The sequence below is a fragment of the Pteropus vampyrus genome, unplaced genomic scaffold (assembly GCF_000151845.1).
Source record: "Pteropus vampyrus isolate Shadow unplaced genomic scaffold, Pvam_2.0 Scaffold280, whole genome shotgun sequence".
Lineage (NCBI taxonomy): Eukaryota > Metazoa > Chordata > Mammalia > Chiroptera > Pteropodidae > Pteropus > Pteropus vampyrus.
In genome coordinates, this window is record NW_011889061.1 from 728,910 (window position 1) to 748,364 (window position 19,455).

Genomic DNA, 19,455 nt, shown 5'->3' on the forward strand with positions numbered 1-19,455 from the left:
GCCTGCTCCTTGACCTGGCTGAGCGCTTGGGAGCCCACTGCAGCTGGCCGTGGACGCCCACTCCGTGGTGGTCACCCAGCTCTGCATCGCCCCCTGTGAGCACAGCGATGACACTAGCACTGGGCCAGGGCCTGGGTCAGAGCACCTAGCCCACACAGCAGCCCCGTCAGGATGGGCCTGTCGCCCCCCCTTAGTGCAAATGGAAGTCAGTGGTGACTACATTACTCACCAGGTGACCTTGTCAACAAAAGGCCGCTGCCACCAAGCCAGGGCCAACAGGAGTCCCCAGTTTGGGGCGCAATGGAAGGAGAGACTTTTTTCAGGAGACCAGTGTCCCCACTGGGGAGGCAGGCCCTGGAGGAAAGGCAGGCGCGCTCCTCCCAGACAAGGGAGAGGCTGCTTATATAGAGGAGGCTCCAACCCTGGTCCCCGATTGGTCCATTTCTATGCAAATGAGGAATCCTAATTTGCACAATTTGATTGGTCCAAATCGCATTGTCTCGATTGGTCAGAATTGTGTGTTCTGATTGGTTGTTATGTAAAGATGCAAATAGTGGAATACGGCAGGCCTCCATCCAATTGGTCAAAATATAATACCAGGAGCTTCTTTATTTTATTATTTTTTTAATTAATTTATTTTTTATGGTGACAGGGGTTAATGAAATCTAGTAAGTTTCAACTGTACTTTTTAACCGTAAGGCATATATATATTTACATTGTGTGTTCACCTCTCATAGTTTGATCTGTCATCACATATTTGACCCCTTTTACCCAATCTACCTCCTTTTTAGCCCCTCCCCCTATGCTCTAGTAACCGCTAGTCTATTGCCCATGTCCATGAGTCCCTATTTGTTTGTCCTGTTTGTTTGTTGCTTTTAGGTTTATATCCCACATATAAGTGATATAATGTTAGTTTCAACTTTCTCTGTCTGGCTTATTTCGCTTAGCACGATTATCTCGAGGTCCAGCCATGTTGTTGCAAATGGCAGTATTTCATCTCTTCCTATGGCTACATAATATTCCAGCGTATATATGTACCACAGCTTCTTTGTCCAATCTAGCGTAGGACACTTCGGTTGCTTCCATGCACAAGGAGCTTCTTTATAACTTAAGAGATATAGTAAAATTATAGCACGGATTTCTACAATTTCTTCTCAACTACCTCACTCAAACCCCACAAATTACCTATAGCCACACCCAAGTGGACTAGTTTTCCTTCTGTCTCAAGGCTAGGTGGCCCTGCTCCTCTCTAAAGCAACCTCTCACTGTCTGCTCTTCTGTGCCCCCCAGCCCCCTTCTTGGCATATCTTTAACCTCACCTTTTCTATGGCTACAACTCCTCAGCATAATCGCGTTTTAAGTCTTTTCTGTCTTAGACTGTCCCTTGACTTTAAAACCACTTTTTAATTCTCTTTCTTCTTCCATCGTCACTAAGCTTTTGAAAGAATTGTGTACCAGGAGCAACACCGACACTCCGTGAATATTTGTGGGATTCAAGAAACATCTCTCGACTGGGTGAATGCACGTTCTTGTGCGCTCCGCTGCATCATTTCCGCCCTCCTCTGCCATACCTAGGTGCGAGGCACACTATATTCACAGTGATTATTCTAAAATGTGCATCTGGGCATGTCGCCCCACTGCTTAAAATCTCTCACTGGCCTAGCAGAGCTTTCAAGACAAAGGTTAACATGAGCTTTAAGGCCTCTGTGTTCAAATGCTCAGTCTCTCCTGTTATGAAAATGCTTCGGAGTCCTCTGATTGTGTTCGCTGATCTCTGTTTTACCAAGTACTGGGTCCTCTAACGCGTTCCTCACCTTTTCTTCACCGGTCCAGTTCCTTTAAAAATAAATTCAAGAACATGCTTACAAGTGCATACAGGCCTCCCTCCACTTCCCTCTCTACTCATCCTCACATTTAGCTCTCCTGAGTCCTCAGTTTACGCCTCAGTTCAGCTCCATTCAGAAGCTCCTAGTATTCACTAGGCCCCTAAGTAGACAGCCAATAGTAAACAAGTCTTTTATTATCACATATTTTTTTTTGTTTCAAATGAAGAGTATGATGAATAAATAACTTTTCATACATCATTGTTCATGTCCTTACTGTCTAAGTTTAAATCATTAAAAGGTAAAGGAATGGATAATTTTAGCCTTTTGAAACATGTTGGCAAGTTATCTTCTAGGAAACCTACAGTTAGATGTCACATTACCTGAGATCGAAATGCAGCTCTGCCACACAAGGCCACATTCAGACTTTCCTGGGCCCTACATGCTTTTACTTTTGTAGGCCTCTTCCATAAAATAATTTTAAAAATTATATTTATAACTGAATTGACATAAAGATGAACTTATTGATATTGTACATTACAATGTTTTCTTCAACTTTTTCTTGTTTTTCTTCTGATTTTAAAATTTAAACATTTTTAGGGGCCCCTAAAAGTACGGAGGCAATGATTTGAAACAACCTCTGATGAAAGTCAAAGAAGAAAGTGCCAGAGCAGAACTGCATTAGAACATCGAGACAAAAATCATGACTATAGAAGAAATCTACAACTTTAACATAGACAATGAAGACAAAAATTGTTACAGATTTTGTTTCACTTGGTTCAGTCATCAATTAAAATGGAGACTGCAGCCGAGAAATCATGAGGAGGCTGAGACTCAGAAGGGCAGCAATAGAAGAATTAAGAAAGATCACCAAGACCGAAGATGTGTCATTAGAGACCAAGGCTAAGATGATTTAAACCCTCCCATTCCCAGTTCCTATGATGGGATGTGGATGTCAGACAGTGAAGAAGGCTGATAGGGAAACAACATTCACCCGAAATACGGTGTTGGAGGAGAACTCTGCAGACACCCTGGACCGCCAGGAAGACAAACAGGTGGGTCCTAGAGCAAATCAAGCCGGAAACATCGCTGGAGGCACACATGACGACACTGAAGCTGTCCTACTTCAGGCACACTGGAAGAAGGTAGTGTTCTTTGGAAGGGACACTAATTCTGGGGGAAATAGAAGGCAGAAGGAAAAGAGAAAGACCAAATATGAGAGGGATCGACTTCATGACAAAAACCAGAGGCAGGAGTTTCCAGGAGCTGGGCAGGGCTGTCGAGGGTGGGACATTGTGCACATTACAGGGTCACCAGAGTCAGAGCCAACTCAGTAGCATGTAACACGCACAGAAGTATGGCAACCTGAGGTACTGTGCCCACTGTGACAGCTGGGTAAGTCAAGCCTGTTGCCACCTTTGAGCTAGAAGATTTGGCCAAGTTCCTTAATCTGGCTGTGCCTCGACCGGGAGACTGATGTAATGCTACCATATGATGTTGCCGTAAAAAGTAAATGAGTTACTACAAATAAAATGCCTAGGATTGCATGGCACATGATAAATTACTGTTGTATCATTATTATCACATTCCCATAGTGCCATATGAGAGTATGTAATTGTCTTTCTCCACTGTGCCAAAGTTGTTGAACAAACTCAAGAGTCTGGAGCTTTGCCAGAAATGAATGATAGAGATTCATCCCAGGACCTTGGAGTCTGAACACTGGAAATAGAGCTAGGCAAAAACCCAGAGGTGTTTGGGAGAAGAAAGAAAAGTTAAAAGCTTTTGGCAAAAAGCACATTCTTGAGAATTATCAGTCCTGCATTCTCAGGCCTGGGATTGGTCCAGAACAGTTATCAGTTAGCTGACAGGCAGGATGATGGATGCCAGGTGGTCCAGGAGATAGGTCCCAGGAGGCCTGGTCATCTCCCAGTGGTCTGGATGATGGATGTCAGGTGGAAGTATACGTGAATTCTTCAGGGGGTAATCAAGTGGCCTCATGCATGAGTCCCTCAGAGTAATTAGAGTGCTACCTGGAGGTCCAGATGTCTATCCAGGCTTTGACGCAGGAGATGAAAGTTCAAAAAGTATAAGTTGCCAGGCTGGTTAGAACAAGAATGGTGTTTCGTTGTGCCTCAGCCTTCGTAATCTTAATACTTTCAGCAGTTTGCTTCAGGTGACTCCAGTGTGTATGTTCCCTACCTTCAGTCTTTCCTCAAAGTCATCATGGTGTATTTTCGTGTGTGCGAATACGGAATTCTACTCTTGGTTCATTGTTCATTTTCTTACTGGGTTATTCACAGAAAGGTAATTTATGTATAACATAGCTATCGACCCCACATAAAACCTGCTGTTATTCTTTGCCTTACAAGACCTCTCGTAGCCTGAGATCAGATCATTTATCTGCCTTATTTTTTTCTACTTGCTTGATAATTTCACTTTTCCATTAAATAATTTAACCCTTTTGGGGCAGCCTCCATTTTGTGGGTCCCGGTATATGAATTAATTTTACCATTACTAACATTTAATAAAAGGATTGACGATGGTGTTCGACTTGACATGGTGTCACGTGGAAGGGAGGGGGCAGGAATTACATTCCCCAGACCAAAGGACGCTTCCTCCCATTCCTTCCTCATGAGGCTTTGCAGGTTAACTGGGCTAAGTTTTAACTGAACTAACCATGAAGTGGATGAGTGACTTAAAAAATTCCCACAAGGAAGTAACAGGTAAAACCATTAACACAAGCACAACTGAACAAAAGAGAGAGCCATGACACTTGTCTCTGTGAACAAGCTTTTTGGCAACCACATGGTTAAACAAGGTCTAATAAGGTCTGACAAAGTCTCCTCCCCGGGTTTAAAGTTCTGATGAAGCTGTTTGAAGTGTGGGTTTTCTGTGTTATGATCGTTAATGAAGAACCTCATCTGCATGTTTTGTGCCTTGAGAGGGGCCTGTGACTAGCAAGGTGTTCAAAGCTATGCCAGGCCCCATAGATGATGAAAACATCTTCAGACCAAGGACTTCTTGTTTCTTTTCAGGCAGCTCCCTAGCCCTTCTCTGCCTCTCTCTATCTGTGCCTCCATTTCGTTCTTCCTTACGCGGCCAGACTTCTTCAGGGTCTTTGTTTCTGTTCTTGAGTCACTGCAGCTGAACTGAGCCTCTGCCAGGCTCTGGAGACACTTCGGTTTAGACGCGACCTGATGTTACAGCTCCAGTAATCACTACTGCTCACCAAGTCCAACTCTTCCTTCTCTCAGTTTGAATTCTTGTGCGCATAAATATACCTGTTAAATGGTTGACGTTTGGGGGTGCTGAGTTCCCCTCTGCCAACCAGCAGGCCGAGAGTTTAGATATCTTATTCAGGACCTTTACCACCAAGAGTTCAAAACATAGCATCTTAACCTCAGTTGGCAAAATATTCCAGATACTGGAATATTTAAAAGGCATTTGCCGGAGCATCTGTAAGAATAGGCAAGTCAGCAGAAGTCCCGGCTCTGGCACAGGGGAAGCAAAGGCCTGGCCCTGCCAGCGTGTCATCGCTGTGGGGCATGTGAGCAGCGTGTTCCAGCTCAGTTACAAGGAGATGGAGTTAGGCCGGGAGAGCTGGACAAGCTCGCCTTGTTGCAGAAACCGAGCGAGAAGTCCAGTTAGGGCAGTAGGGACCGGAGGTGAGCGAGGCTCAAGGTTAAACGGAATCCGATATCAGCATGTGAAGGCGATCGAGAAAAGCATGCAGCAGGCCGCAGATCAGGGCATGCTTGGGCAGAGCAGTTATTTTAGTCACGGAACATCTGCTGAAAGGGCTGTAATTTCAGGGCAGCTCGGAGCTACTGGATGCCAGTCCTGCTTCTGGGCATAAACAGCCGCTTGTGGCCAAGGCGAGGCTGGGACAGAGCTGCTGTCCAACGGGGGGACCAAGGTGCCTTCCGTCTCTGCAGACCTAGCATTTAAATAGTCCATCATCCCAGAGGGCTTCCAACAGGTCAGACCCCACCGGAGCCAGTCTGGCGCCGTGGAGGGATTTCCTTCTGCTGAATGTCGAGGTCACACACTATCACACCACCCGAGTTTATTTTCTTCATGATACTTATCACCATCTGAAAATCTTATTTATTGCTTATTGTTTTTCTCTCCCCCGGAAAATGTAAATCCCTTAGAGCAGAGACTTTAATCTGATTTTCCCCCCATCGCTGTGCTTTAGCATATTGAACAAAGTTTGGTTCTTAGTTGTTTTCAGTAAATACTTATTGAATATGCAGGCAAAGTCCATGAACCCGGGGCCATGGTCATGAGCCAAAGGCCTGGACAACATGTCCAAGTCCTGGAGTCCCCGACCATACTTGATTAAAATGTCTGAGTTTAAACATACCTTGAAAACTTACCTGATGTCAGCAGCTGTCACTGACCTTGCGCCCCATCTATGTCCACATTCTGTCCTCAGAACATTTCTGATTTGCAAATGTTCTAAAAAGATAAAGTGTGACTGTGTCCTTCTGGTGAGAAGCCCTCAGCCACCAATGTTTTCTCTCTTTCAGCCTGCTTCTGAGATGACTCTCCAGCATCTGCTCCCTCCTCCACTCCAGTTCTCACAGGTAATAAAATATGCTCACCTACACCAGGGAAGTGTAGGTGAGCATATTTTCAGAAAATAGCTGAAATTTCTCCGTGTACTTTGCTTTCTTTGAAAAGCAGCTGCATGGCTCAATATGTGTATGGCACGTGTTTACTAATTAACAAGCAGCCTCCCACTGGGCCACCTCCCTGCCTCTCGCTCTTTCCTCTTCCACTCTCAGGAAAGGGTTTGAATGAGTACAAACTTGGCTCAACACTTCTCAACACGGAGCGTGAGCACTGCCATTCTCGAAATACATATTTCTTCAGACGGTGTAATCAGAGCGAAAATAGCATTCTGTTAACAAAAGCCAGTTTGCGTAGACACGAAGAGGCTGTCTACTTTCTATGATGACTGTACACACAATGTGTTTCTTTGAAAGCAAGAAGTTAGAGTGAATTTTATTAAGATGCAGAATGAAATAATCAACTGTAAAATCCAGTAATGATATTTGCATTAGAGTTAAGCCAGTCGACAGGTATGTATTGAAAACCTATTTGTGTAAAATGGACTGAAGAGGTAATCAATATGATTCAAGGAAACAGAGGTGTGTCCCAGGCTTGGAAGATCTGGTGAGATGGCTGTAGGTTCATTTTTAAAAGCCAGAGAACTGTTGAAAGGACTTCATGGCAGGGAAGATCACCTTTATCAGAAGTGCTCGCTCAAGGATTCAGAGAGCAGATAGGATAGAGGATTTGGAGATTGAGTAACAGGAAATTATAGTGGGGCCCTCTTCTGGTCAATTCTGGGGAACATGGGGAGATACGGCTGATTCCAGTGTCATCAATGACTGTAACTTGTAAAGATGACAGTTTGAGCTGGGAAAGTTCCTTTGTAATTTAAGGTCCTTTAAAAACTGTCATATCATAAACTTTTCTCATCTTTTCTCCTGGAGTTGTACTTCCTTCCCGTGACGTTTGGGAGCGCTTTAACAAACCGCACCAACAGTCAGTAGCTTAAAACAACCGTGTTACTATGGCCTTGGGGTCTGTGGGTCCGAAACAGGGACAGTGCTCAGCGGGAAGGGCTTGTCATGACATCTGGAGCTTCACGAAAGGAGACTGGAAAGCTGAGTTTGGCCCGATGGCTGAGAGCTGGAATCTCCTGGAGACCAGGTCCCTCGCCTGTCTGTGGCCGATGCTTTGTGTTGGGACTTTCAGCTTGCATTGGTGGCCGGAGCGCCTATCATGGCTTCTCCATGTGACCTCACATGGCGACAGCTGTAAGGTGGACTTCTGTTTTGGTGGCTCAACGCTCCAGAGATGAGTGTCTTGGCCACCAAAGCAGAGAGGAGCTAGACTGCCTTTTCTGCCATCACCTCAGAAGTAACACCCTGTTCTTTTGCCCATAAGAGAGTCACAAACCCAACGACCAGGCCCCTCGCCCCTCTCACCACGGACACCACCCCAGTCAATGAACCTCGGCCGTCCCTGCGGCGAAATCTCGAGGTGCTTATTCGCTTGTGACCTGCGTGAGCTATGTCCCGCGTCCTTGAGGATCCTCCTCGCATCTTCCCTTTTGCTTGGTGACATTATTCTGCCCTGGTTCCGGTCGTGTCACTCACCGTTTCCCCCTTTCAGCTCCCGTGTGCCCGTGCCCCCCTTTTCCTCTCGGCCCACCTCTTCGGAGCTGGCGTCCCTCAGGCTTCGTAGATCTCGTCCTCCAACCCCCTGCCTCAGGAGTGGGCTCCACACGTTCACTGCCACCATTACAGATCATCTTGACTTAAAACCGTGTATCGAACCCAAGTGCATATTTCCAGCTGCCGATTAGATATTCGCTGAAGTCCTCCGGGCTTCTCTAACTGTCCATATCAAAACCTGAACTCACTGGACCCCGTCCGCACCCCAAATCTGCTTCCTGTGTTCAGTCTCCGTCATGAGGCTCCGCCCAGATGCCCGTCAGAGACCCGGAACTCACGATTAGTTCCCTCCTTTCCTTGTCTGCATATGCCCGTGGGTCCTGTTTCTTCTCTCCTCCGAAAGATCCTGGCATCTGTCACTTAGTCTTTGTGCCCACTGCCCAAGTTTAGACCCTCAGTACTTATCAACAGCTCTCACTTTCTCTCCTCCAGCTGCCCCAACTGCCGGAGTAAGCTTCCTAGATGCGAAGCTGGCCATGCTCCCTCCACTTATAAAGCACTTAAATGCCTCTTCTTTATGGAGTGGGATTAAACGCTTGTCGTAGGGAAGTCAATCTGAATAGTCACAAAGGGTTTCCACACTCCGAAGCGCCGTCCCCGGCCGTGTTTATGAACGTGTCTCCGCAGCAGGAAGCGGAGGGAGCGGAAGCCGTGCAGGGGCGCGGTGCATCCTGGGTGGTGCTGCCGCGGATGGATCGCAGAGCGCGCTGTTTCCCCGCCCCTCAGGCGTCGGCACTGCGGCGCCTCTGCCGCTCCCGCCCCGGCGGCCACGCCGAAGCCCCGGCCGAGCCGGCCTGCAGCCGAGCGCCATCCCGCCGCACCGCCCGGCCGGCAGCCGGGGAGCCGGGCAGTAGAGAACGGCCGTTGTTCCGAGCCACTAGGGTTCGGGGCAGTCGGCTTTGTTAAGCAGAGTTACGTGGTGGTGGCGACGCTTTGTTTCTGCAGCGCTTGGCAGCGGTCGGCATCGCCGGGAACTCTGTCTTTTCCGACATTTGGTCTCAAACATGTGACTTTCCAACCGCCACCTTTAACACTCCCCTACCGTCGTCCTTCCTGTGATTCGAGGCCTCCACGCCACGGATGGACGACACCGCTTTGTGACCCGTCTGTCCCTCCTGCTTCTCTCGGGAACGTGCTCAAGCTTTGTGGTCCGCCAGGAAAACGCCCCGAGCCACAGCTTCCCGTCCTCGCCTCTCCCGTGGTAGTGCGGGGCGAAAGCTCGGCCGCTGAGCCCAGCCGTTTCTCTTCTCTCGGGCTGTGGCTGGACGGCAGAAGGTGGCGAAGGAGACCATGCGGCTGCACCGACTCGCCGCCTCCGGCCGTGGCTTCTCCCGCCTCTGCGTGCCTGCTCCTGCCTCTCCGCCACCTGCCCTGCCCCGCCACCCGCCCCTGCTCCTCCGCCCCCCAGCTGCTCCGCCACCCCCACCTGCTCCGCCACCCCCCAGGTGCTCCGCCACCCCCAGCCCCTGCCTCTCCGCCACCCCCACCCCCTGCCTCTCCGCCACCCCCCACCTGCTCCGCCACCCCCAGCCCCTGCCCGCCCCAGCAGTCCTTCAAGACCCGAAAAGAGCGCACATCTAATTATGGGCTGCAGAATCGGAGACTAGCTGTGGAGATATTTTCGGGTAGAGAAGAAGGCTTGCTTTTCTCAAATTATACCTCACAAGTGTCTGTCGACTTTATTTTTTTTCAAGCTTTATAGTTCAGTGCCGAATTCTCAAAGTGCTAAATCAAAGGACAGCGTAATAGTGGATTTGTGTTTCTCCTGGCAGACTTTAAGGAGAATTATTTTGGCCAAGTTTCCAAATTCCCTCTCTACTCCCCATCCTTTCACAGGCCTGAAATGATACCGTTTGGTGTTGATCTTTTCCTAGTGTAACTAACAATAGACCCGAAGATATTACTTGTGTTTAGTATCATTGGCGGTTCCTTGCCTTAAGATTCGTCTCACGGAACAAACTGATGCTTTTGTAAACGATTTGCTTTGTTATGCTGGCCAGTAGAACGCGTAGCCCACTGCCACCATTCCAAACGAGGGACACTGACTAATCAGTCTAGTTCTTCCTGTTAATTTTGGGGCCAATATCCTTTAAAAAATAATCTTTAATATCTCTTTGAAAATCGTTCTTAGCTAACAACTTAATATTGGCTCATTTTTCCTTATTAACTCATCTGTTGTTTCCTGTATCTCTACAGGAAGATAGATAAAAACGTATCTAGATTTTTATAGATGGCATTTTTAAAAAATGTGTTTATTTTATTGGCCAGAAAACCTTAATTTCTGCTTAACTTTAATTCCAATGATCAAGTCTCAACAGATACATTTTAATGTATGGTTTTCTCTTTTTTCTGGAGGAATTCTTATTATAATTAACTTGAATGTGCTTTCAATATTATTCCATTAGATTTGAAAACAATCACTTAATAGTTAAAATTACCATCGAATGCATCCCTCTCTGGAGTGTCTGGAAATGGATTCTCCAGATTCTACATAAAGATAAACCTAGATAAAAGCATCAGCATGGAAGTTTTATTAAACTTTTTTTTGCTTTTAAAGCATAAAATCATATAGCTCCATATTCCTAGATACACAGCATCTAGAATATGGTATATTTTTAAAACTGCACAGAATTTACACTTAAAAAACCCTTTTTCTTTTAGATGAGGCAACCCTTGGTTGACCTCACAGATTGCAAGGACCTTGTCAGCTTACAATCCCTTATCTTTTTTATTATTTATGCCTATAGCACCTGGTCTTCCTAGGTGGTCTCCCATCTAAGTACTAACCAGGCCCAACCCTGCTTAGCGTCACAAGATCAGATGGGATGGGGCTCGTTCAGGTGGCATGGCCGTAGATCATGGACCGTGGCTCCACTGGGGCGCGAACCCAGGATCTTCTGCACGTAAAGCAGACATGCTAACCACTACGCTATGGAACCATGTCTTGAATGCACTTTCTTTAACATGAGAAGTGTCTGGAGGGAACATGGTCACGTGGAGGCTCTTCCCGTCTTGCGCCCCCTTCCCCGAGCCCTCAGACCGCCTTCGGTTGGACCCGCCTTCAGTTAGCGGACACCGTCACCTCTCCGAGCTTCCGAGTTTCCCACGGTCCCCACTGAGAGTTGAGTCCCACGCTGGGGTAGCATGTCCCCATGTTGGTGACCGGCGTGTGCGGTTTCGTAGTCCGTCTGGGACACAGCAGCCGGGCCGTAAGCAGCCCCAGCGCTCATCTCTTCCCTCCCCGGGCCGGCGCCCTGCACACAATCTGTGTCCCTGCGGACTCGCCCCTGATCATGTGTCCGCAGCCGGGGAGGCGGCTCGGGTCTCGCCAGGGCCTTGATCTTAAGGCTTCTGCCTGGTGAGAGACCTCCACACAGGCTTCAGCGAGGGGGCGACTAGGTCTGCCCCCCGGATCAGGAGATGCGTCAGTTCTCCCAGCCCAGAGGGCCCCGCGGAGTCTGGAGGTTCAAGGTTTGTGGTGCGTCGACCCAGCTTCCCCCATCCCGTCTCGGTCCCTGACTTTGCCAGAGTCAGCATGTAGCCTGTGCTGCGGTTCTGCCCCTTACAATCGAATCCTGTTCCGGCTCTTCCATGCTTCGGCCGCAGCCGGCAAGAGGCCCTTTAAGGGAAGCCGAGGAGGTCCTCGCCTCCACGTGTCGCTGAGCTGTTGGCTGATAAACCTGAGACTGTTTCTCCTCGGTGAATCATCACACTTAGGAGCTTGTTCCAATATTTATGTCTGCTGTTCGTCCAGTGCTTCTCGAATGCCCGGACGTAGCATGAGCTTCCGTGTGCCTTACACTTCCTTGTGGTTTCCAGGCGTGGAAATCTTAACAGCCGCACAGCTACAGCAGGACAGTGACTGCGAAGCTCCCTGTGTCCCCGTGGTGAGTCTTCATCGCCGTTGAGCTGGCAAGTGGCCCACGTCCAGAATCTCATCCTTAGAGGCTGCTTCTTAGGGCTGCCTCCTCGAACACACGCAGGGCCTGAGAGCAGGGGTCTCGTTGACGTGAGCGACTGCACGAATGTGCTCAGAGGACAGGAGGAGGCAGGAGGGGGCCGGAGGCAAAGAGCTGAGCAAAGCTGTGGTCTCGGCTAGAGGCCAGCTCCCGTTTCCCCCAGGGAACTCTAGAGCGTTGTCACAGTGACGGTCTCCCGCATTAGCACCGTTCTAGGCAAGGTGGCTCCCGTGTGGCAGGGGGCATTTCTCTGGAGATGGGGACAGCCATGAGCAACATGGTATCAGCCAGTAACAAGAATCAAAACAGTTATGGTGACAACACGTCCAAACGCTCGGAAGGCTCAATACTGCCGAAACCAAGTACCGAGAGGGAAGATCTGCGAGCGAGACAAGCCAGCCTGCGGCCGCGCCACCCCGAAGGCGCCTCATCATCTAAGCAGGGCCGGGCCTGGTTAGGACTTGGATGGGAGACCGCCTGGGAAGACCGGGTGCTGTAGGCGTTTAAAAAAAAGAAAAGAAGCCAGGCAGAGAAAGACAAATACTGCATTATTTCAGATGCAGAATCTTAAGAAAGGAAGGAAGGAAGAGAGAGAGAGAGAAACGGAGAGAGAGAGAGAAAAGAGAACTCAGAAGCGAAGAGCAGAATGGCAGTTGCAGGAGCTTGGCGGTGGGAGGCGCAGGGAGGTTGGTAAGAAGACACCAACCTCACCGTAGTGGAATAATGTCTGAGGACCCAGCAAGCAGCGTGACGAGTATAGCTGACGACCGTGCTGTGTAGTCGAAATTTGCTAAGACGGTAGAACTCGTGTTCTCAACCAAATAATAACAATCATAATAAAAATGGGGGGAAAGATTGCTAGGGACTTCCATGGACAGGAATGTTCACTTAGTTTTGGAGAAGGCTTTATGGCAATTTGAGCTGACTCTTGAAAAATGATCTCGAAGGAATGGTTTTAGCCCCACTCAACACAGAAGGGAGGCTCTGGATGTGCACTCACATTGGCACCGACCCCAGGTGGCTGTGACAAGGGCGTCTGTACTGCGGTGACAATGTCTAGGCTCACCGAAGGGAGTATGCGATGAAGGGAAGATGACATAGGCTGGAGAATGTCGACTCTCAGGAGACCAGTGATAGAAGAGGATCATGCAAGACGACTGGATTTCGTGGTCAGAGCGAGCCAGTGCCGTCCTGTGAAGGAAGGGCTGGTCAAGTTCAAGTGAGTCACAGCGCGGAGAAGTCAAGGAGGTCAAAGGGGGAGGAGGCCGTTCGGGGGTCGTTTTGAGGTTGCCCGTGATGTCTGAGAAGGAAGCGGGAGGAAGCCGCGTTGCTCGGGTCCCCTGGTGGAAGGAGGGAAGGAGGGAGCTCTCTTTGTGACGTGCGCCTTGGGAGGATGGCATGCCAGGATTTACCAGGAGGGCGGAGCGGAAAGAGGGGACCTCCGTGGGGACTGCCAGCGCCCTCCAGTCCGCTGCTGGGTGGGTGAGGCCGGGGGCCAGCACCGCTCTCCCTGAGGACAGCACGAGTGAAGGAAGTTACTCACAGGCCAGCTACCCTCGGTCTGTTCCTCACCTCTGCTAGGTCAGTAGGACCGAATCCGACAGGGCAGAGGCTGGGGAAATGTCAGTGTTGCTCTGGGCCCAGTGGCATATTTACTTTGAAATAAAATGTTTCTGTACAGAAATAACTTAAAGGCAGTTTGGACTGAGATTCATTAAAAACATTTATCCTATTGTCCCTTAGGTCCAAGGATAGATGATAATGGTATTTTATTATCCTTTATTAGCATCAGTTCTAAGCCTTATTTTTCTTACAAGTTTAATCTTGCGTGAGTCAAGGCGAAGTTATCAGAAGGGTACAGATAATCCAAATGTCCTTGTTGCTACCGAGTCCAGGCACTGCTAGTATTATTAACAGTCATAACGGTTTATTCAATACCTACTGTTTTCCAGGGACACTTATTATATTTAATCCTTTTAATAACTGCAAGGTAGACGTTGTCACTCCCATTTCACTTGAAGGAATCGAAGCTTGGGAGGTCCATCAGATCGCCCCAGGTCACATTGCTGATAAGATAGAGACCAGAATGTCTTGTTCTCATGGTCTCTATGCACCATATTTTTATAGAACTGGAACCCAACTGGTGATAGTAGGCTGTAATATTTGAAACTGGGTTTCAGTTTCATGAAATTTGCAATATTATGAAAAATCTGTGATAAATGCGTATAACGGTACTGCCTTTTTCTTTTGCATTGTGGAGTATATTTTTCAGAAGTAATAAATAATACTTATTTTTTTCATGATTTTTAAATTTTATTATTTAGGGAAACTAAAGAATCCCAGATGATTCCAAAATACATACTTAACGACAGGTCTCTTAGTGACTGCGGTTTCTTTTCTGGTTTTTCAGACCCTCCACGAAGTCCTCTATTTATGCTTGATAGCAAATAAGTAACAGAAAAATGAATTTGTCCTTCATTCATTGAATGTTTAAGTTCCACTGAATTATTGAGGAATATTGTCTGTTGTCCTCATCCTGTGCGTAGAGGACGGTTGTGTTTATAGAATTATAGTTACCTGTAGTATGGGATTAGCTATTGTAAAGGAAGAACCAAACTCTTTTGATGTAACGAAGCCTTCTATTCTTAAATATGATTATGTATTTTGATGATATGAAAATTTATTATATTTTAAATACTATAGTTGAACTGCGTAGTAAAGATTGGACTGAAGTTTCTGGTTTCTTTTTCAAATCCATTTTCATCAGGCTTTCCCTCAGCACCACATAAATGCAGCTCCTATCGAACCGTTAGAAGGATTCGTGTTTCATCACTTTTACTTGGAAATAAAGAGAACTTACTCTTATTTACTTAACTGTTCTTGTTGCTACTTTTAAAATTGTGGTAAAATATATGTAACTAAAAGATTATAATTTTAACCCTTTTTAGGTGTACAGTTCTGTGACATTGTTGTATAACCATCGCCACCATCCGTCGCCAGAACTCGTTCATCTTCCGCAGCTGGCACTCTGTACTCATCAACACTAACTTCCCGTTTTCCCCTCGCCCCAGCCCCTGGCAACCGTTGTTCTACTTTGTGTCTCTATGAATTTGACTACTCTGGGTTCATATAAGTGGAATCACACAATATTTGTCCTGTTGTGACTGATTTATTTCACTTAGCGTAATGGCTTCAAGGTTCGTTCATGTAGTAGCATGTATTAGAGTGTTCTTCCTTTTTAGGGCTAAATAATATTTCATCGTGTTTATGTTACCACATTTGTTTGTCCATTAATTTTGTCAATGGACCCTTGTGTCACTTTCACCTTTTGGCTATTGTGAATAATGCTGCTGTGAACATGGGTGAGCGAATATTGCCAAGTCACTTCTTTTGGGCATGTGCCCAGAACCAGAATTCCCAAACCCAAGGGAAATTTAAGGTTAAATTTTCCAACAACCCCCAAAACAATTTCCAAGGAAAAAAACCGTTTAAAATCAAACCAGAAAAACCTAAGGGTCCAAATTTTCCAAAACCTCAACAAAAACCCCCAATTTCCTTTTTTTTAAGTAAAAAACACATCCTCATGGGTGTGAAGGGGTATTTGCTCTTAAAAGAGTATGTACTGATGATTAATAGAAATGGGTCGAAAAAACTTCACAAGTCATAATGTTTTCATGGTTGTAGTAAGTTTGAAAATAAGCCCTTAAAATGATGAACGGTGGATAAAGCAGTATTTTAGAGCCCTGGAGAAGTACAGGAAGTGGGCAAAGAGTACAAATATGCACCAGAAAAATCTCAAAGAGAAGAGCGTGAGTTAAACAAGTAACACACCCAGGGAATCCGAGGACACCGGAGAATTGAGAGACCTGAGGAAGCAGGAAGTCAGTGCGCACCTGAGTGAAACGCTGAGCCGCACTCGCTTATCTCCTGTAAACACTGACGGAAATTCCTCTTCGGTGCACGACGATTACCTCTCCCGTGAATGTCTGAGAAAGTTCATATGAGACTTTAGTGATGGTTTTTGGTTTTATCTTTGTTCTCAAGTTACACCAAGAGTAGAAGATGTTGGAGTCCAATGATCCAGCCGTGCTAGGGACATGTTCGCTGGACAAAAGCCAGATCGATTTTTGTGGTAACACACATGGAAAGCGTTTATGTATGAATGACGATCAGTTAGCTTTCCAGAAGTGTGAGTGTGCTGTGAATACGATAATAATTTCTATATAGTATAAGAGTTTTACTTGGAGGTGAGAACACCATAAAGTATACTGAATAGAATGTGAACTGCTTTACTCTTATTTAAAAATGCCTACTCTTAGACTAATTTTGGCCATAGTTTAGCTTTTAAAAGTTTAAGGTGTACTTTTTGATTCTACTTCTAGATGTTTATTAATTCATTATCTTCGTTTAGTGCCTACTGTAGGCCAGACACTTCTCTAGGCACTGGAGATCTATAAGTGAAAAAAAAATAGATAAAACGTTTATTTTCATAGAACTTACATTTTAGCAGAGGGGGAGAGAAAAGAAGTAGTAAATATAAGTAAATGACTTAGGGTGTTAGAAAGTGTTAAGAGTTATGAAAAAGCAGCAGGATAAGGGGGATGGTGACCGGGAAGGCGTGGGTTGTGGTTTCAAATGGGGTGATCCCAAGAGGCTTTATTGGGGAGGTGACATTTGAGAAAAGCCTTCAAGGAGCTAAGAGAGGACTCCTGTGAGATATCTGGGCGAAGAGAGTTCCAGCGGAGGGAACAGCCAGCGCCAAGCCCCCGGGCAGGCATGCGTCGAGCATTTCCGAAGAGCAGCAGGCAGGAGAGTGTGTCTGGAACAAGGAGAGTGAGGAGCGAGAAGCCATCTGTGCCAAGGAAGAAACCGGATGCTCGAGGTTCGTGCACATCGACATCCAGTAACGGGCGCGATTAAATAAATGAGGGTATCAACATGCGATGGAGTCTTCTACAGCCCGCGTTATGGAGAATATTTAAATTAAAGCACTCATAACTTAACGGTAACAGACATGTGCTATGAAATATGATACATAAACATAGATAGAGTTATATATGGATATATAGTTGCACCAAACCTAAGAACAATACGTTGTTCATGTTATTCTGGGCAATTTTCATTTATACTGTATTTCCTAAATTATTAATACATTATTATTTTAGTAAAGATATTTCCAATCAAGAAATTGTCCTTAAATGAAAAAGTAAATGACAGAGTGTTTTCAAACAACCAGTGACACCGAAGAGCTGTGAGGTGGCATCTGCAGTGTGGAGTGGATGGCCCTGCGACGAGCTGTGTAATCAATCATTCATGGATTCAGTGGCCGGCCCCTCACACCGTGGGCGCCGCATAGCTCTGCACCCCCGGGGTGCCAGGCTTGGCCTCGTGACTTGCTTAGGTCAGTGCAGCATTCAGCACCACGAGAGCAGAAGCGTCGATGTGCTTGATCCTGACATTTCAGTTCCGTGCCATCGGGAGAGCACGCCTCAGGTGGAAGGAACGTGAACCTGACCCATCATCTGGGTCCAGGCCAGAAGCAGAGCCACCCAGCTGAGCCCAGCAGCGTCAGGTGACCTGTAGTGCACCTGCAGGTGAGGCCTTGAGCGTGAGAATAGATACTTGTTTTTGTCAGCCATCGATTGGTTATACAGTGTTATTGCAGCGATAACTAATGCGTGCTTTTCCTTGATCCACATTGAAAAACTTGTCCAAAGCTATAATAAATAAACAGAAGATTGAAAAAGAAAAAGATACAAGGTCATTATTCTTGTGGGTTTTTCCACCTGGCCCAGCTCTGAATTCTGACCTGTCTGTTTGCATATTGCTCCATTAGAGGAAGTGAATATTGACCTAATTTGTGAGTAAATTCTGGCAGCGAGAGTGGGGCGGCTCAGGTTAGGGTACGATGGCGAAGCATCGTCCAAGAGTGACCGGGAACCGATGCTCCCAGCGTCACCCTCTCCCTCTGCCCAGTCTGCTTCCTTCGTCTTCCACGGCGGTGCCCCCGAGATCACTCCCTGGAGACCGCCTGCACGCCAGCCTCCATCCCAGAGTGTCTCCCGGGGAACCGGACTTAGGCAGCGCGTAGTGTGTCATTTTGTCTTACTGAGCAGGCACGTTCCCAACACGCACGCGTGCACACTTGCGAAAGCCCAGAAATCTGAAATGATGTGAAAAGCCATCGTGATGGGAATAGGGGATTGTCAATGACAGGATTTACTTTTCTCAATACCTTTTTTTTTCTTAGACGTTTTCTAAGAGTTTACGTTACTTTTCCGACAGAGAACTTTAAAAAATAGTTTCAGAGATGAAATCAAATATGATAAAAAGCTCCCACAGGCAGTACTAGGGTAGAGAGCCGAACCAAAAGATCTGCCTATAAAGCAACTGGTTTTGCCAAGAGCGTGGTGTTTGGCCATATAAACTCCCTTAATGTCTCAATAGTAAACACACCTAAGCACGTAACTCCCAAAGGCATACAATCCTAGCAGTGCAAGAAACACAGTTTTTGTTCTCATATAATATTATTTTAATTTTAATAACAGGATCAATATAAAGAAGTTAAATAATGCAAAAAAAAAAGTTTTAAAAATTACTACCAATCCCACTCTATAGAAATAACTTTACTCCAGACATCTTTGTACACATATATACAGATGGCAGCGTAGGTACATAAACTGGTGGAACTAATTTTTAATGATATCATATTCTAAATAAAAATATTAAATTCCTGTTTAAGAAAAAATTGATAAGATATTATAGTCTAAAAGATCTCTCTAAGCTTAAGAAAAGAGATAATAAAACACATTAAGAAGTTGGAGTCATTCTTAAAATTCTTTATTTCCATTTTAAACATTAATTGAAGTCTCTGCTATGGGAAACGAGGCCATCGCTAACAGCAAACACGTACTGAGAGGTCACAGTGACCAAGCACTGGTCCAAATGCCGTAAGTGCATTAATCACGTGACCCTCAGAAGACCCCCCCCTCATGAGGTAGAGGTGCCATCCCCATTTTTAGATGAAAATTTACGTGATTGCTCAGGGCCTCCACTGCAAAGAAAGCCAAGTGAGAATTCAGAGCTGGTCCCAGAGCCCTGGGCCCCTCCCGGCCGCCGCCTCCGGTCACCTGGTGCCTGCATCCTCACAGGGCTGTCGAAAGCTCTCTTTCGTGCTGTCAAGTTGTAGATCACGGCCAGTGTTTTAGGTGCCATTGTGGTTTGGCCACACGTGTTTAGTATTTATTCCATATTTAGGTGGATTTCATCCCATCCCAAGTTCTTGTACGTGGATTTTCCATTTCTGAGTTCACCGGTTTGTTTCTGTTTTTGGTTTTTTTCCTCCCAGTGAGAACCCCTGAGTCCTGGACTCCTCGAGTCCTTCCAAATTTGGAAGGTTCTGACGTCTTGGTTGAATATAAT

General features: G+C 46.5%; 1 protein-coding gene and 1 pseudogene across 7 annotated transcripts in view; one reads left to right on the plus strand and one right to left on the minus strand.

Annotated features, from left to right (window-relative positions):
- Positions 1-2,424: 2,424 nt before the first annotated feature.
- SLC7A13 (solute carrier family 7 member 13) overlaps positions 2,425-19,455 on the plus strand; it is a 38,417-nt gene continuing 21,386 nt past the window's right edge. For 2 of the 7 annotated variants that reach the window (XR_002776379.1, XR_002776378.1), the window contains exons 1-2: positions 2,425-2,968; positions 6,356-6,412. The gene's annotated coding sequence lies outside the window, so the exon portion shown is untranslated. Of the gene's footprint in view, positions 2,969-6,355; positions 6,450-14,981; positions 15,502-19,455 lie in introns of those variants that run through there. The other 5 variants (XR_896856.2, XR_896857.2, XR_002776380.1 and 2 more) reach the window with 5 other exon arrangements.
- Positions 10,813-10,931, minus strand: LOC111729781 (annotated as a pseudogene).